This window comes from Lethenteron reissneri, chromosome 31 (assembly GCF_015708825.2).
Source record: "Lethenteron reissneri isolate LAM-NWPU_2019-01 chromosome 31, ASM1570882v1, whole genome shotgun sequence".
Lineage (NCBI taxonomy): Eukaryota > Metazoa > Chordata > Hyperoartia > Petromyzontiformes > Petromyzontidae > Lethenteron > Lethenteron reissneri.
This window is the reverse complement of record NC_083809.1, coordinates 12760278-12778483: the sequence shown is the minus strand read 5'-3', so window position 1 is coordinate 12778483 and position 18206 is coordinate 12760278. Positions and strand designations below refer to the sequence as shown.

Below are 18206 nucleotides of genomic sequence, written 5' to 3'. Positions count from 1 at the left end.
GTTCCCGGAGAAAACCCAGGCATACGAGGGGGGAGAAACTCAGCGCTTCCGTCAACCTCGCTGAAGCTGTTGCTCCATATACGCCCAATGTACGTGCTGAAGAATGTTCTCTTTAAGCAAAATTTGGGTGTCTATATTCCAAATAATGGGGCAAATCACCATAGATGATGGCCTCAACTCTAATTGCCTCGATAGTGTTTTGAGAAAAATTTATTAGTGCACTGTAGTTGGCTATTCCCACCCATAATAGAGGTTTTTAGGTTAGATCATGTAAATATATAAATGTGTCGTTAAAACCCGCCACCACCCGACACAGCCAACTAGTAAGAGTTGTCACGTAAACAGAACATGCCAATTCGTCACTAGTACAGCACACCGGTGTGTTGGAGAGCCAAGCCACAATATTTACAAGGATTCATGTCTGCATTAACCACAATACTTGCAGTCAAAATGCAAACAAAAACACACTCTGATAATATATAAGGGGAAAAACCCTATTATTATATTTTGGTACTGGCAAAGGAGGTCTAATGATGTAGATGCTTACCCCGAGCCCTCATTACTTTGATAGTGCAGTGTCTTTAAGCTGTACGCCTTTTGGCGTCATTTGGTCTAGCACCAATTGAGACGAGGCTCAAAAGAAAGCTGTCTCTGGTGTTGACCGACCAGTTTCAAGGACAATGTCTCTATTATCAGTGTGTTTTTTGTTTGCAAATTGACTGCAAGTATTGTGGTTAATGCAGACATGAATCCTTGTAAAAAGGTTTCAGTTTTTGGTACTGACAAAGGAGGTCTAATAAAGCAAAGAATTATAACATTTTATATTTGAGCCTTGGCCTACAAAAGGTTGAATATGAAAGTTTTAAAGGATTCTGAATGTAAAAATGAAATTAATTTTAAAAAGTAATGTTTGAGCACGTTTGACACGAAATCCAATACAATGTAAGGCCCGTTACTATTTCTCGTGATGTGACGAAATAGGCACTTGCTAAATTCTTAAAAAGAGCCTAGAAATTGCACGTTTTTATCAAGGCCTTGTCCAGCTTCGGTTAAGAGTGATTACAGGTTCTATTCCTGACTCGAGGGGCCGAGTTTGTACGTATGTTCTACCCTTGTTTTGCATGCGTTTCCTCCAGGTTTTTCGATTTTCTCCCCATAGCTAACAAAAACATACGATGTACAATGTAACCATTGTGGGCCAAACATCCCAATGCTACAAATATCCTGCAAGCTAACTCAATTGTGATCAAACACATAGCAACATTGCTTCCTGTTGATAAAAGCCTGGCAGGACCCTTCTGAAAAATAGATGAAACTCACTGAGACTTTCTTTGGTACCGAAGAGTAATAATACATAACCCCTGCCCTTTATTCTGTAACGCGGAAAATTGCCAATCAAGCTCCTATCATCGGTAAGATTGGAATCGCACGATAGATTTTTAAAGGTCCGTTCCCCATAGTAGTCCGTCCGTAGGTCTGGATGAACGAGAACGTTTCCTAAGTAAACATGCACACGTTAAAGTTTGTTTTTAATGTGAAAAAGTGAAATCGAGAAGCGTGTAGGGGAAGCTGCGTCGCTGATTAATTGGTCGGGCTTCCCATATTATAGCCGATATTGAGTCTGAACATTTTGTTCATTTGAGCGTTTAATTGCCTGCTCAGAATCTACAGCCACACAAGCCCTGCACGTTGAGAACTACTGGAGTACGACGATGACAGTGATCGTGGGAATCCCTGTGTTCGCCATCATCCTCATCGTCCTTCTCACATGGGGATACCACAAACATCATAAGACCGTTAGAGCTACAACGCAAAGGTGATGACCCATTGTCTGATTAAATAGTAATGCTACATACCGTATTCATATAACGTCGTCCACGTAAATTTAATCTCAAGACACTGTACAATTTGTAATGTGATGCTTTCGAAATGGAGGCGCAGGAAATTACTGACAGACGCTCGGGAAGGCAGCCAAAACTGACGCTATTCACAACTGTCCAAGCTCTCTGGTCATATATTGGGATGTTTGGCCAACTCCAACATCAACTAAGCGGTCAAAATCCGTATAAAAATGCTTCTGTAAGTAAACTGCTGTCAGTGAGCTAAGGATGATTAGCATAATCTCCAGCAACCACAATCGATGTAAATAGGAACCATTTTGAAGTTGCAGAGAAAACGTGATCTGGGCTGCACCTCAAATGCAGGGCTTGCTCTGCGAGTGAAATAACACTTACAGCAGTAGCAATGGTTTCTTAGTGTAGTCGTCATAAACAAATGTGACCAATGTAACTGCTCACTAAGCATCGCTCAATTATGTCACTTTCACGTCCCTGTAATGAGGCAGATAAAGATGGGCATCCAGGAACGAAGAGTGACCAATTTATATGTCAACAGATGTAAGTGGCCATATTTGGAATTATCTCGTGAAATGGATGTTACTTTCACCGTTACGTGGCAGTCATTATAATTACGATTAATGCATGTTTATCATTATCATCATCACCATCAGTTACAATCTATTTGCACTTTTATTAAGTGGATGTTAGCATTGAGACTGATGTATGGCTCTTTCTGATGACTACTATGCCCCACAGAAAAATGCAAGAGCGGCCATCACACATGCAGGAATATGCTAACATTGACAAGTCTGTAAGTATTATACCATTCTCCGTCCTCATACTTCAGGTTTTATTGAATTTATTTCAGAAAACTTCGTCTTCCTTTGGGGTATTTACTATTGACCATGTTCAGCGTCAAAGTCAAAGAATATAATTCCCATCTTGACAATTTACAATTTATGGTGACATTTCCCGCTGTCAGCGGTACAATATAAAAAAAATATAGGCATATCTCGCTTAATGAGCATTCCTTCTACAATAATTTGGTGTTACGAAAACAAATTATTGAGACTTATTTGTTCGCAAAACGTCGCAAAACGAGCAGATGTTCAGTTAGCAAGCGGAGACTGATCGATAAATATGCGTCCCGTGGCACAGGGGGCACCCGGTGGCCCACAGGTGTTTGTTTAGCTGGTCTCTTGTGCTGTGCCCGTGTGTTTCGTCGTGTGGGGGAAGGGAGCCTTATGGTGATTCTGTAACAAGTGGCTTGGGGGCGGACGGTGGCGCTTTGGTGAGCAGTGCCATGGGGGGAGGGCCATTTTCTATTGGCCATTCCCCTCATGGCGTTGGTCGCCACCACAGTGGCTATGAGGGGTTCTGGATTGGTGCGAGGGGCTGATGGCCCCTACACCTTGAAATGGATTACCACTAAACCACGAAAAAAATATCAAACGAAGCTTGTGTTGGAGGGGAACAGGTGTCTATGACGTCTCCTGGCCAAACCCCATTTGGCAGAGCCAGGAGATTAAATCCTTACCCTCGGGGTTCCTCCAAAAACAGCAAAAAGCCACTGTGAGTGGCCACTCGAGGAGAGGCTGCCACTCCTCTGTCAGGAGCTGGACCGGTACTGCCTGGATCTCTGTGGTATTCAGGAGGTCAGGAGGACCGGCTCTCTCTCCTGCGACCATGGGGAGTGGACAGTCCTCTACTCGGGGCAGGAAATTGCCAAACAACAGGGAGTGGCTCTTCTTCTGAACAAATTAATTAAGGGGGCGTGGGAGTGGAGCGGTGAGGTGTGGGAAGCTGTAAACCCCAGGGCGACTTTAGGCTCACCTTCCCATCAACCAGAGGCGAGGAGTGGTAGTCGTGGTTACTTATGCAGCAGCAACCGGGTCACTGGAGTAAAGTGGACCACCGCAGAAGCACTAGAGAGATCGGCTGCAGGGGGGGAGAGAGAAGGGGGGGGGGGAAGGAGGCGGGGCAGATAGTGGACCCCACATCAGCACCCGGGTCACTGGAGTAAAGTGGACCACAGCAGCAGTACTCGAGAGATCGGCTGCAGGGGGGGAGAGAGAAGTGCTGCTGCGGTGGTCCACTTTACTCCAGTGACGCGGGTGCTGCTGCGGGGTCCACTTTCTGCCCCGCCTCCTTCCCCCCCACCCACTTCTCTCTCCCCCCCCCCCTACTGCCGGGTTCTATATAACCCCGTGCCATAGCAGATCTCTCACCTACTTCAGCAGTTTTTTCTTGCTGTAATTGTCTCACCTGATGACGATTGCTTGTGTTGCGATCGAAACGTCGTGATCTATACATTTTCTACCTACGTGACTTTATCGAAAGAACCAAAGCGTATGGATTCCTGCAGTCACAAAAGCTTCAAATCAAGATATTAGACATCTGTTTCGACCACGTGGTTTGTGAGGCCTTCAGTGGCTGTGCCGGAGGGGCTTCCACGTGGTGCAGATACAGTGGGGGCTGGTCGGTGCCCGGGTATGGTTGGGAGATGGCTCCTTGTTGGTCAGACATGTTGTGTATGCCGATGGTCTGGTAGTTGCTGCTCGCTCGGGGGGGGGGGGGCAGGTTGGAGGCACTACTGCTGAGCCTAGAGCGTGCCGCTGAGGGCTGGGGCCTTACCATCAGCCCCACCAAAACTGAGCACCTGCCTGGTTGTTTTGTGCCATCATACGCTGTGCCCCTGCGGCTCTCAGTTGGTGATGGGGCAGTTGTGGAGAGAGTGGAGAGTTTCCCATGCCTGGGCGGTGTGCTCATGACTGGCTCCGGTTTGACAGCGGTCTCGTTCCAAGTCAGTCGGGTGGCATTATCCTTTCGTCGGTTGTGTGGCACTGTGTGGGGGCTGCCTGGTCTGTCACTCCACGTGAGGCTTCGAGTCTTCTCGGCCACAGTCATGCCCTCCCTTCTCTGCGCTTGCGAGGCATGAACCCCCCTGGTGGAGCATATTTGCTGGTTGGAGGTATTTGGGCTGGCCTGCCTGCGGTCTATCCTGGGTTTGACTGGGCTGGGTTGTGTGGCAAGCTCGCGGATTCTTGAGGGATCTGGAGGGGGTCCCATCGGTGAGCTCCTCTGGCGGGTGGGGCTGCAGTTGGCTGGGTCATGTGGCCCACGTACGCAGCCACCGCATGCCTGGCAGCTTTTGTTCAACCGGATGGCGGGAGCTGGACGGGCGCGGCGTGGGCTGGAGGGGAGGTGGAGTGGTGTGGTGTGGGAGGATGTGGAGCTGGGTGGACTTGCTCATGACTGGTGCCAGGGGGGTTGGGATCGGCCTCTTTGGAGGAGGCTAGTGGGTGATGCTGCTGGGCAGTTGTAGGCCGACGGTGGCGGAGGGCGGAGGAGCCATGCTCACGATGGCGAGCGGAGCGCTGGGTGGCTAAAACACAGCAAGTTAGGCACAGTAGGGGGTACAAGTGGTGCATTGGCCAGTCAACTCAGTCAGTTGACCGATGGCACCTGGGTCTTTACCCGTTACCGTCCTGCCGGCGGGCATTCGACACTTCACATGACCTCAACGTGCACATAGCCTGGCACAAGCGCCGTGGTGACGTCACTGGCTGTTGTTGTTGGGGTGGATCGTGAAGGGACAGAAAGTCACGCTCCATCTCGCATCCCTGCCTCGTAGCTATGAACCCAGCAATCCTGATTCGATTCTGAGCCATGGCTAACATCAGTGGCGAGTGATATTTGAACCATTGGAAGATCATACAATGTCCACATGGAAAGGTGCTGGGATCATCATTCAAAGCCAGGCAGGCGCTTCTTGGAGGCACGAGTGTTGACACTGTGCCACCTTGCTGCCCTTATATAAGATTGAATACATGGAAGCATAGGGTGCAGTTATATGCTGTACCAATCATACACTTAATCCATACATGTGAATGCAATTGTGAAATAAACAGCTGTAAATTGGAATAGATCAGTAAAAATAAATTACACGGATAAATGTATTTCACAGAGTTGGTGACAATGCAAAATTATATGCACATGCCATATAACTTAAAACCCTTAAGCGAGACTTCGAAACGAATTTGGCACAACCCCCGGCAAGGTCTACGATCCCTCCCTCTCAGGACAATTCAATTTAAGTTCCTTCATGACACATATCTCACTAACCAATGGAGGACTACATTATCTCAGACCATATTTCCGCAGACTGCCCAAGGTGCCCCACGAGCACCATCCAAACTTAGATTCACGCCTTCTGAGAATGTCCAATCATCAGGACATTCTATGATAAAATAACCGATCTGTACAAGGTGATGTCTGGCACTGAGATACTACCTGCCATTGAATCCTCCCCCCTGGGCCTTAAACCCAAGGTATCACCAAGCACCAACACACCCTTCTCTATGCATTAAACATTTCGATGAGAAAACCCATCTTCAGCTCCTGGAAAAATCATGGGACTCCTTCATTCACCCTGTTGTATATGTTGGATTATGAAATTTCGCCCGGGTCGTGCTGCTGCTGTCGCTCTCTCCTTGATCGCTGCCAACTTCACACGGACACTCGCCCTTGCTTCAGGCTGTGTTGGCTTGTGGCTCTGGACGACGCGGCTCTGCGCGCTCACTGGCTTGGAGCGCTCTGGCGATGAACGATGGCCTTTGTTGCTCATTCGCTGCTGCTCGTCCTTTTCGATGCTCGCTTGGTCGACGCTTGGCGATTTCCGCCCTTTTACAGGTTGATTGCTTGTCGTCACTCATCACTCTCTCTTCTCCGTGCTTTCCTCTGTTCGTGAAGCTGCCAGCTTCACTCGCATTTAACTTCGTTCAGCGAGATGCGACACCTGCTATCAGCATCGGTGTTTGCTCCCTCACGACGCTCCGCCAGCCGGAGCACGGCTGAAACCCAGCCTCGACCCAGGTTGAACTCAGACTTCTGTGACTCGAACGACTCCCTCCTCGTTCCATCACTTCTCGAGGCACGACGCGCCCCAGCTCCCTTGCGAGTCCCGTCGCAATGCTGCGTCGCAAGCCGAGTCGCGAGACTGAGCGCGACTTGAACAGACTACCCTCAGGCGGTCACTCTACGACCCCTCGTCGTCCCATCTCTCCTCGAGGCACGATCTGCCCCAGCTCTCTTGCGAGCCCCGTCGCAACGCCGCGTCGCAAGCCGAGTTGCGGGACTGAGCACGACTCGAACCAGACTGTTCATTCGTGATGTGCGCTTGTGCTTAAACTCAAAACGTGACTCCCCTCTCTGCGCATCTCTTGCGAGAGAAAACAAACAGAAAAAAAACAAATGTCCCAGCTATGCCAGCACAGACCCCCCCCCCCCTCGCGACCCTTTGACTCCCTTTGCTCCCTGCTTGCCCTGCGTGGGTCATCCCGAGGCCAGACCCCGCTGGAAGACAAAGGTGGTCGAGGAGATTTATGCAATACCTTATGTGGTCCTGTGTGTTACATTTATTCTTGATATTTCTTATAAGTTCCCTCGGTCTTAGTATCGTGGTTATTATTTGTCTATGTTTAATGAATATTCGTAATGATCCTCATTACATCATTATTTTGAGGGCTTCGCCAAGTTTAGTTCTCCAGAGATTGGTGTTTTATTCTGAGTTATATTTTAATGTCCTGAGGTTAAGTGTAACTAAGTTTCCACTTAAGCTTTCTGGAATTCGTACTCTTTAGTTTTTAGGAAGGTCATGTAGATAGAATAATATGTATGCGGTGAATATGAGTAATATAAGGGAATTACTAATATAAAGCCCCTATTGTTTGTTGGTTAATTTTTTTTGTTAAGTTTCTACTTTTCGGTAAGGAAAACGTTAAGGAAAACGCGAGTTGCAACCGTTGTTATCTTTACTCTGCACCTTATCTGTGCATCTCTAGATGTCTTGGGAGGTTAGTCCATCGATCTTTTGTCCATCTGGCTGTCTGACCTCTCTGTGACCGAATTCTTATCGTTTTAATGGCCCTCCATGTTTCATAGATTCCTGGTGTGCTTGTGAGTGTAGTTAATTAATTAAAATATATATATAAAAAAACATTTTTTTCTTAATTATTCTTAATATTAATAACGGAAAACAGGGCATAGATACAACAATCCGCCCTTTTGAAAATTATCAGGGGTCGATTTGGCCACTGGCGAATTTTCAAACAAAGTAAATGCCCTTTTTTTCCGTTATGAATCCATCAGCCGCCCTCACTCTCGGCAGTTATTCCTTACCACGCGTGCGTACGTATCACAATCTTAACATGGTTACATTTGAAATAAGCAAAGAAAATAAAACAAAACGTTAAACATCGATATCACATGTTACATCGGTTCTCATCCATAACGCATTCCTTACAACGCGCGCGTACGTATCACAATCTTAACATGGTTATATTTGAAATAAGCAAAGAAAATAAAACAACGTTAAACATCGATACCACATGTTACATCGGTTCTCATCCATCATAACTACGGCGAATATAATTTTTTTTTTGTTAAATCCTAGGAAACGCTAGGTAGCGGTTTCGGATGCATTTCGGCGTTACCTTCCTCATGTTACCTCCTGGCCATATTTTTTTCAAGCTCCGAGTGTCTGGTTTACCACTTATCACTTTGATCATTCGATCACGGTTTTCAGGTTCGTTTTTGTAATTTCCTCTATCACTCTCTCGCGTCGTGGGAGTGTGTGGTGTAAAATTGTGTTGCACATAATCAGAATTCGCGCACACAACCAACTTCTGCACTCCATTATCAATGGCATTCGCTCTCTCTGCGATTACATGCACATTTGCCGAGTCAGCGTGTCGATTTAATTCCGTGCCTCGTAATTTTGCCCTTTTGGTTTTTACGAGTGGGTTGGATTTCAACACCATTCCCGATACGTCATGGACATTCGTCTCCATTTCAGCACTCCGATCCACATTAATTTTTGTTTCATTTGGATATTTTTCATTCAAATGCTAACGCCTGTACTCCAAAGGGCGTGTCTCTGTGTTACATCTCCCTGCACCATTATCGCGCTCTCCTGCGACGTGCGGCACTGTTTTTCCTGTGCGCTCTGGTTGTCCTCTTTGTCTCTGCTGTCTGTTATCTACTGTCCGATCACGCTTCAGTGCAGCCCTGTCCTGGTATTTGATCTGGCGTCATTTACGGGAACACTGTTCGCGTTTCCTACCGCATCGTATGCATTTAACGTTTCCCGATCGTGGTGGTATTTGTCCGGCCTGTCACTTGCAGCCTGCTTGCATTTCCCAATGAGCCCCGGATTAGTTTCCACTCAGCGGGTGGGGCGCGTATGGGCCGCTCGATCTCAATCACTGTGGGTGGTTCATCACGTATTTGGACCGCATTTGGTGTTGTCTCTCTATTCCCTTCTGGTATAGCCGGTGGAGAAATTGGTCGGAATTGGACCGATTGTGTTTGACCTCCCATCCTGCGATTCTCCTGAATGTTCGCCTCCGTACCTCCGCAGTCTATGTACCACCTTCCCGCTAGATGATTATCTCGCCATCTTTGTGTGTAATTTTGACCTTGCGTGTGTCGGGGCATGGGGTGCTGATATGATTCTGCCCTTGGCCTCCGCATTCTGCGATTTTCCTGAATGTTCGCCTCCGTACCTCCGCAGTCTGTGTACCACCTTTCCGCTAGATGGTTATCTCGCCATCTTTGTGTGTAACTTTGACCTTGCGTGTGTCGTGGCATGGGGTGTTGATATGGTTCTGCTCTGAACCTCCCCCTCCTGCGATTCTCGTACATTTTTGGCCCAGTGCTTCTCCCATTTGGGTGCCAAATTTTTCCTGGATTGTTACTTTGCCATCTTTGTGGGTAATTTTGACCTTGCGTATGTCGGGGCATGGGGTGCTGATATGATTCTGCCCTTGGTCTCCACATTCTGCGATTCTCCTGAATGTTCGGCTTTGTGCCGCTCTCATTCTCGTACCAACCTCTCTCTGGGTTATTTTGCCATAGGTGCGTGCGTGTTTGCTCCTCCCTGCATTGTGGGACTGCTCGGTGATTTTTATTTCTCTCTGAGAGGCTGTATTCTGGATCCGAATTATGATTCTTAGCTCTGTATAACCATGCCATGTACGCCTTGCTCTCTATGCGGCGTAAGGATGCGGTTTCCGGATTCAAAACCATTCTCATCCTTTCTGTAATCTCTGGGCTCAAGGATTAAAAAACATAATTTAGAATATGTGTTCCCCTTCGTGGTATTGATTCACATCGCCTGCGTAATACGCTCTTTTAAATTGTACAAGGTAGTCACGTGGGTCTTGGTCCATGCCCTGGGTCATCGATTTTACCGCATAAAACCCCTCAGTGAGTGTCGAATATTCTCCAAACTTCCGAATCACTGCCAGACTCAGTTGTTTGAAATCATTTCGAACCTCGTATGGTAGCGATTTTACCCATGGTATAGATTATCCATGTAAGCTCCTTTTCAATAGACTCGCTTTCTCATCCCGTCTCATCAGCCCTCTAGTCATTGCCTCCTCTTCTACTGTTGCGATATGTGTGTGTATATCCATGGTCTTATTGTGTGGGTCAAAATCGGGAATTCTGACGAGAGCTTTGTCCATCAATTTAAGGGTTTTACTGTTGAATAAGTATTCCGAAAGTTGATCGCCGTCAGCGTCATCATCAAACAAGTTATCATCAGGCAATCTGTCACTTTGATCTGTGCTGTGTCGGGCGTGTTTTAGCGGCGTGCATTTTTTGTGTGAGCCCTCTGGGCTGCGTCGCTCGTGTTGCCATTTCCCTGCAGTTTTTGCCTCTGCCCTTAGTGAAGTATCTCCTGGCGACTTTACTTTAACATTTTGCCTCCCTCTAGCTGTGAAGTTGTCAGTCCCACATGTTTTTGTTTGCATCTGTATCTCTCTATCCCTTTCGAGGGTGTGAGGACATTTTTCCTCGTTTATTAGAGACGATTTCTCTCCCGTTTCCTTTCCTAATTTTTCCTCATTCCACAATCCCTGCCTGTATGCCTGTGTGGGAAGGCATGAGTCCTGTCCTGCCTTCTCTGCAGTTTTTGCACCGTGTTCGCCTTCGTTACATTTTATCCAGTCAATTAGTTTCCCCCGAGGTGTGTTCGCGTTATCGATACAGCTCCCTTCCCATATGTCTCTCTGACTGTCCTGCTTTGTAACAGATCGGTCAGTACGTTTTAATACGAGTTCCCAGTATCCCGTAATCCATTCAAATATTATTTTTAATCCGAGCATCTCAAGTGTGGCAGGAGCTACTTTGACATTCCCTTTCAGAGTGCATATAAAACCATTATCTCACAGAGTGTAGTCAGTTTGACTCGAGCTATTCTGTTATTTTCCGATTCAGAGTGCGTATCTCTAACACCATTTATCATAAGATGCAATCGGTTCGATATGATATTATCTTAATTCCACTGTCTTTGTTCCAACCTGCTATTCTGGAGTTTAACCTCAGAGGGCGTTTTTTTTGTTTTACGCCCGTTTACAGTCACAATGCAATGTTTGATCACGATATTCTGGTTAACACGTAGTGATTCATTCCTTCATCCATGCAAAACACTGTCTGCGAGAGATCCCGGACGACGCCACCCCATTATGTTGTATATGTTGGATTATGAAATTTTGATAAAAATAATAAAAATTAATAATTCCGAAAATGCGTAAATCGCATAAATTATTCTTTGGTTTTTTCGGTAAAGTCACGTATAAAAATAAAAGAATAAATTAAATAATAGCATACGACGTTTCGATTGCAACACAAGCAATCATCATCAGGTATAATGAAATAGCGACATAGAATCTAACCAGAAAACTATAGACAGACATGTAAGCAGACAGATATCACCAAGATACATAGAGAGAGCAACCCAGGAACAGAGAGGGGTGATCGTCTCTGTGGGGTGGCCTTAAATAGACAGAGGGGGGCGGAGGCAGAGAGAGGGAGGGGGTAGGGAAAAAATTTACATGTCAATGAGTACGACGGGAGGGCAAGTAAGGTAAGCAGGCTTAGAGGGAGACAGAACACACTAAATTAAATAACCTAGCAAAGTATCGAAATGTTATGTAAAACGACACAGAGAGTCGGTCAACACACAATTAACGCATAGCCTGGTCGATTACATATTTCAAAGATTGCTAAGTTAGAATTTAAGTGTGAAATTTCCAAAGAAAGACAAAACATAAAAACAAGAGGAACGGAGACGCACAGACAGAGCAGAACCTAAGAACGATAAAAAACGAGTGTAGACAGAAAAAATTACACTAAATATACAGGCAGAGAGAGAGAACAAAAACCCAGAGAGAGAGAAAAAGGTAAACTTGGAACTTCCCCGTAGAAGTGGTTCAATCTTAATTTTTGGAGCTTTCATGACTGCAGGAATTATTCTTTGTTTTTTTCGGTAAAGTCACGTATAAAAATAAAATAATAAATTAAATAATAGCATATGACGTTTCGATTGCAACACAAGCAATCATCATCAGGTATAATGAAATAGCGACATAGAATCTAACCAGAAAACTATAGACAGACATGTAAGCAGACAAAAAAAAATTTAGATCGCATAAATTATGTTAATGTTTGTATTAATATGCATAAATTATGATAATCACGGAGATAATCGTAGTAATTTATGCGGATGCTTGCGATTATGTTAATGTGAGCAGTTATGATAATTAGGCTTAGTTTCGTTTATCCAGAGTTGTATCAATCAGGATAACACGATTATCATTGATTAAACATTTACTGATTATCTTAGTGTGTGTTATGTTATATTAGGTCTCCAGTTTCATATTTCATCACAGGATACAGTTCTTAGGAATAAGACAGTTTTGCATGGACTTGGAAAGAAGCACTCGAACAGTTGGTGTTAAGCAATTTTAATTCTAAACAAACACGTGACACTCTAGTATGCAAAGGCGAAAGCATACGTCAATAAATCCATGGGCAAGATTATGCAATTAACGAAATTGAATGACTAAAACACTTCTTATTCATGTAACTCGACGACAGCAACTGCTTTGCACGATCAGTTGATTTGAACAGCACCACCTTGAAATGGCAACCCTTTTTGAAACGCAAAGATAACTTTTGAAAATCTTATTCGTGTGCGTGTTGTGTGTGCGTTGTCCTTTGTAAAATTAATTAAATTTTTCTTAGAGCCGGGAGTTGTGTCGTTAGCTTGTGGGGTGGGGGAGATACAACCAGCTCTTTAGAGGTTCCTCTCGCTTGGGCGTGGCCGCAGCGAGCTCATGCTGTCTCCCTTTCTCCACTGCTCGATTGAGTGGCGTTGGCACGATGTCCGCCGTCGTGGTGCGCGATGATTCCGTCGTCGGATAGCGTGCAGCTCCTCCACGAGTCGGCACGACGCTCGGTGACGTACGAGTCGTGCTGCTTGTGCGCTCTCTCTCCCTCTACTGCTGGACGACGAGTTGGACACGACGCTCGGTGACACCCGGGTCGTGCTGCTGCTGTCGCTCTCTCCTTGATCGCTGCCAACTCATCCGCTGCTGCTCGTCCTTTTCGATGCTCGCTTGGTCGACGCTTGGCGATTTCCGCCCTTTTACAGGTTGATTGCTTGTCGTCACTCGTCACTCTCTCTTCTCCGTGCTTTCCTCTGTTCGTGCAGCTGCCAGCTTCACTCGCACTTAACTTCGTTCTGCGAGAAGCGACACCTGCTTTTGGCATTGGTGTTTGCTCCCTCACGACGCTCCGCCAGCCGGAGCACGGCTGAAACCCAGCCTCGACCTTGGTTGAACTCAGACTTCTGCGACTCGAACGACCCCTCCTCGTTCCATCACTTCTCGAAGGCACAACGCGCCCCAGCTCCCTTGCGAGTCCCGTCGCAACGCTGCGTCGCAAGCCGAGTCGCGAGACTGAGCGCGACTTGAACAGACTGCACTCAGGCGGTCACTCTACGACCCCTCGTCGTCCCATCTCTCCTCGAGGCACGATCTGCCCCAGCTCTCTTGCGAGCCCCGTCGCAACGCCGAGTTGCAAGCCGAGTTGCGAGACTGAGCACGACTCGAATCAGACTACCCTCAGGCGGTCACTCTACGATCCCTCGTCGTCCCATCTCTCCTCGAGGCACGATCTGCCCCAGCTCTCTTGCGAGCCCCGTCGCAACGCCGCGTCGCAAGCCGAGTTGCGGGACTGAGCACGACTCGAACCAGACTGCTCATTCGTGATGTGCGCTTGTGCTTAAACTCAAAACGTGACTCCCCTCTCTGCGCATCTCTTGCGAGAGAAAACAAACAGAAAAAAAACAGATGTCCCAGCTATGCCAGCACAGACCCCCCCCCCCCCTCGCGACCCTTTGACTCCCTTTGCTCCCTGCTTGCCCTGCGTGGGTCATCCCGAGGCCAGACCCCGCTGGAAGACAAAGGTGGTCGAGGAGATTTATGCAATACCTTATGTGGTCCTGTGTGTTACATTTATTCTTGATATTTCTTATAAGTTCCCTCGGTCTTAGTATCGTGGTTATTATTTGTCTATGTTTAATGAATATTCGTAATGATCCTCGTTACATCATTATTTTGAGGGCTTCGCCAAGTTTAGTTCTCCAGAGATTGGTGTTTTATTCTGAGTTATATTTTAATGTCCTGAGGTTAAGTGTAACTAAGTTTCCACTTAAGCTTTCTGGAATTCGTACTCTTTAGTTTTTAGAAAGGTCATGTAGATAGAAAACATATAATTCTAAATAATATGTATGCGGTGAATACGAGTAATATAAGAGAATTACTAATAAAAAGACCCTATTGTTTGTTGGTTAATTCTTTTTGTTAAGTTTCTACTTTTCAGTAAGGAAAACGTTAAGGAAAACGCGAGTTGCAACCGTTGTTATCCTTTACTCTGCACCTTATCTGTGCATCTCCAGATGTCTTGGGAGGTTAGTCCATCGATATTTTGTCCATCTGGATGTCTGACCTCTCTGTGACCGAATTCTTATCGTTTTAATGGCCCTCCATGTTTCATAGATTCCTGGTGTGCTTGTGAGTGTTGTGGGTTGTTTTCATTATTTAATTAAAAATATATATATAAAAACATTGTTTTCTTAATTATTCTTAATATTAATAACAGAAAACAGGGCATAGATACAACAACCCTCTGGCATAACTCCCTATTCGCCCTAGCAGCTTTAGTACACCTGAGTCCAAAACTGAGGAATAAGGAAGTTCACCCAGATCTGGGGCCCCCTCGTGAATGCCACTCCAGAGACCCTGAGTTTACTTGATTTAACTTGAAATGAGACTGACCCCCCTACCTCTTCCTCTCTCTTTCACCCTTCCTTCCCGGAAGCAAATGGATCTGACGCACATACTACATAACGCTCCGGTCCTGCACGTCCGTGTTGGTTTTCTATCTGAGCCGCTTGTCCCGCTGTGCACCACTCACCTGTCACAGAAGTTGTACACCGCCCCCCCCCCCCCCCCCGAGGTTGGATCAATAACAATCGTTTTACAACAACAAAAAACACTTCAGCGAAAAATGTGTCCCCTTGAATAACATTGCCTCCAGAGTTGCATTGACTCTAGAACAGGAGCTGTGGATTGGTGTCAATCATGGGTGTGGATAGGTTTTAGGGCTCCATGGCCTGCCCAATGTGCAGATGAATAGCTCAACAATAACAGGCAACTCGACCATTTTGTATACACGTGCTACACCCATTCACTCCATCCTCTACGGGTATGGCGCAATACAAGCACGCGTACATCACTGTGCTTCAGTGATGTACACTTGACTGTATTGCTTTTGTCATTTTCGTGGCCCATGTCGCTCTTATGAAACTCAACCGGTCTCTTGAGTTTTCACCTGTTTAAACAAAATCAATTTGAAACTTGACGTCATGAGGTGTTTGAACGTCGTGATTTTACTGAAGTTCCTCTTCGGCAAAACCACAAACTCACGTCAGGACCCGGATTACACAGTGCAGGTTTAAGCTGCACGCAATTAGTTTAGATCAGAGTCGGATCGGATATGATTTATCTGATAGGATTGATAAATCCAATCCGATCCAAAGATGAGAATGGCTGAATGTAAATGGAAACCGAACATGATTGGGCTACGTCCCTGATTGGTTGAACTGTATTCCACAGCATGTTATTATGAAATAATAATCAGCTGATGGTGATAATTGTATTAATTTCGACCTGTATTCCATGTTTCCTTTAAACGAGAGAAAGCCAAGAAAACATGGATCAGATTTGATTGGCTCAAAATCGTATTTAGGGTTTTATCACACCTGATACGATCTTGTCCAATCAGATTCGAAGTGTGCACCCTTTAGACCGTGTAGTCAACCATAAATAATTTATCGTAATATACATTTGTTGCTCGTGTTTAAACCAAGTAACATTTATACTCTTTGGTTTTTCGGTAAAGTCACGTAGGCTAAAAAAAGAAAACAAATAAATAAAATCACGACGTTTCGGAGGCAACACAAGCTTCCATCTTCAGGTGGAACCGTCACAGCAAAATTACTATATCAAGTGAAGAGAGCTCTAAGAGACACGACCTTATATACTGGTTAACGGGGAGGGGGGAGGAGCCAGGATGGACCGTGGGAGGGGGTATAAGCTGGTGAGGTGACGACCTGTGCTGCAGCTGTGGCTACGCCTGGAGCTTTGTGATGTAGATGGCGGAAGTAGATAAGCAACCTAGGATTAAGCCACCTTTTGTTATATTCCAAAGCAGGCAAGCAGTGTGTGAAAAGCTTAAAAAAACTACTATGGCTGTACAATTATAAGGCAGCTAGAGTTTGGCTTGGTTGATTACATTTTTCCAATGATTTCTTAATTAAAACATGTACATCTGACCCTCATGATGAACGGATACTCTGACCGTACTATCCGCCAAGCTGTTTCTCCCACCATGCATAAACAACCACCTGAAACTCCGATCAAAATCATCACGTTGCCATACATAGCAGGTGTTACAAAAAAGATTTCCAAAATTCTAAACAAACAAGATCCAGGTCCGATTCAATACAGTACATAAAATCCGTGATTTGATCTCATCCGAAAAGGATGTCATTCCTGACTTACAGTACCCCGGTGTTTACAAATTGAGTTGTACGTGTGGTGACTGCTACACGGCAGAACGAATTCTTCGGCCGTAGCTGATCATTGTTTCAACACAGCGGGTTCTAATGATATTGTTTCCTCCCGGGTACTACCAAAGATTTGTCCATGAAGCCATCTAGATATGCAAACATAGACACAACTTCAACCGAGAGGATGGTTTTAAATTAAGCAATCATATATAAGGTCGTGTTTCTCTTAGAGATCTCTTCACTTGATACAGTAGTTTTGCTGTAACGGTTCTGCCTGAAGACGGAAGCTTGTGTTGCCTCCGAAACGTCATGGTTTAATTTATTTGTTTTCTTTTTTAACCTACGTGACTTTACCGAACAAATCAAAGAGTATTGATCCTTGCAGTCACGAAAACTTCAAATCTACATGTAACATTTAATTTGAATGGATTTAATAATTGTCCAAATTAATATTTGGTGTATGGTTAGAGTAATGGATTGGCAATAATATGTCAGTAGTATGGTCCTAGTTGTGTAGTTTTACTCACATCAGCATTAAGATACATTATCTTCTATCAATCTGTGTAGCGAGCATGGAATAAAGAGTATTGCATTATTTTCGCACTCCTCTTGTTAAGCATTCTCCAATTAATCCCCAAATTTGTTTCTGTTTCTCAGGATAATCTGCAAGATGAAACGTACGAGAATTTATATTAGCAAAAGTGAAACGGACTGTTGGCTTAATAAATATACTAATCATGGAGTCGTCATTTTCATGCTCATCTTCTTTGGTTATTTCAGTAAAGTCACGTAATAGAAAATAAAATGTAAATAAAATGAACAAAAAAATAATATAAACGCAAAAAACCCACGACGTTTCGATCGCAACACAAGCTGTCTTCACTGAAAGAACCAAATAATATAAATTCTTGCAGTCACAAAAGTTTTAAGTCAAAATTCATGATCATCATTACAGCAGGAACAGCAGCAGTGTTGCCCTCAAACGCCGAGGCTTCTGCCCGCTCAATCGACCACCTTCGATTAATCTCGGTCATCTTAATCCGCCATTGTTCCTCTCGCTTGCTTGTGTGCATGTATCGGGTAACATTCGCACGACCTACCGAGCCATGAGTGTGTCGTTTCTGATACTTTGTGGGTCTTGAATTAAAAAAAAAATTATTGCGTAAATATTCGCGGTCCTTTCAACACATTTCACCACACTCCACTCCGGTTTTTGCGGTTAACATTATTAAAATAAAAATATGCTTACATTTTCGCACTTAGACATTCCACCACCTCTTACGTCATGCCCGTCGGTATTCACAACTTAAGACGGTGCTGGCATCTTAGCACCTGTGTTATGCCACATATGCCCTAGAAACTAGACGAGTGGAAAGATCAGAACC

General features: G+C 45.3%; 1 long non-coding RNA gene across 1 annotated transcript in view; it reads left to right on the top strand.

The window, feature by feature from the left end:
- Positions 1 to 17964, top strand: part of LOC133349841 (uncharacterized) — a 43922-nt gene extending 25958 nt beyond the window's left edge. Inside the window, exons 4-6 of the long non-coding RNA XR_009755988.1 lie at positions 1663 to 1816; positions 2595 to 2649; positions 17479 to 17964. This is a non-coding gene — a long non-coding RNA (uncharacterized LOC133349841). The remainder of the gene's footprint in view (positions 1 to 1662; positions 1817 to 2594; positions 2650 to 17478) is intronic.
- Positions 17965 to 18206: the final 242 nt, after the last annotated feature.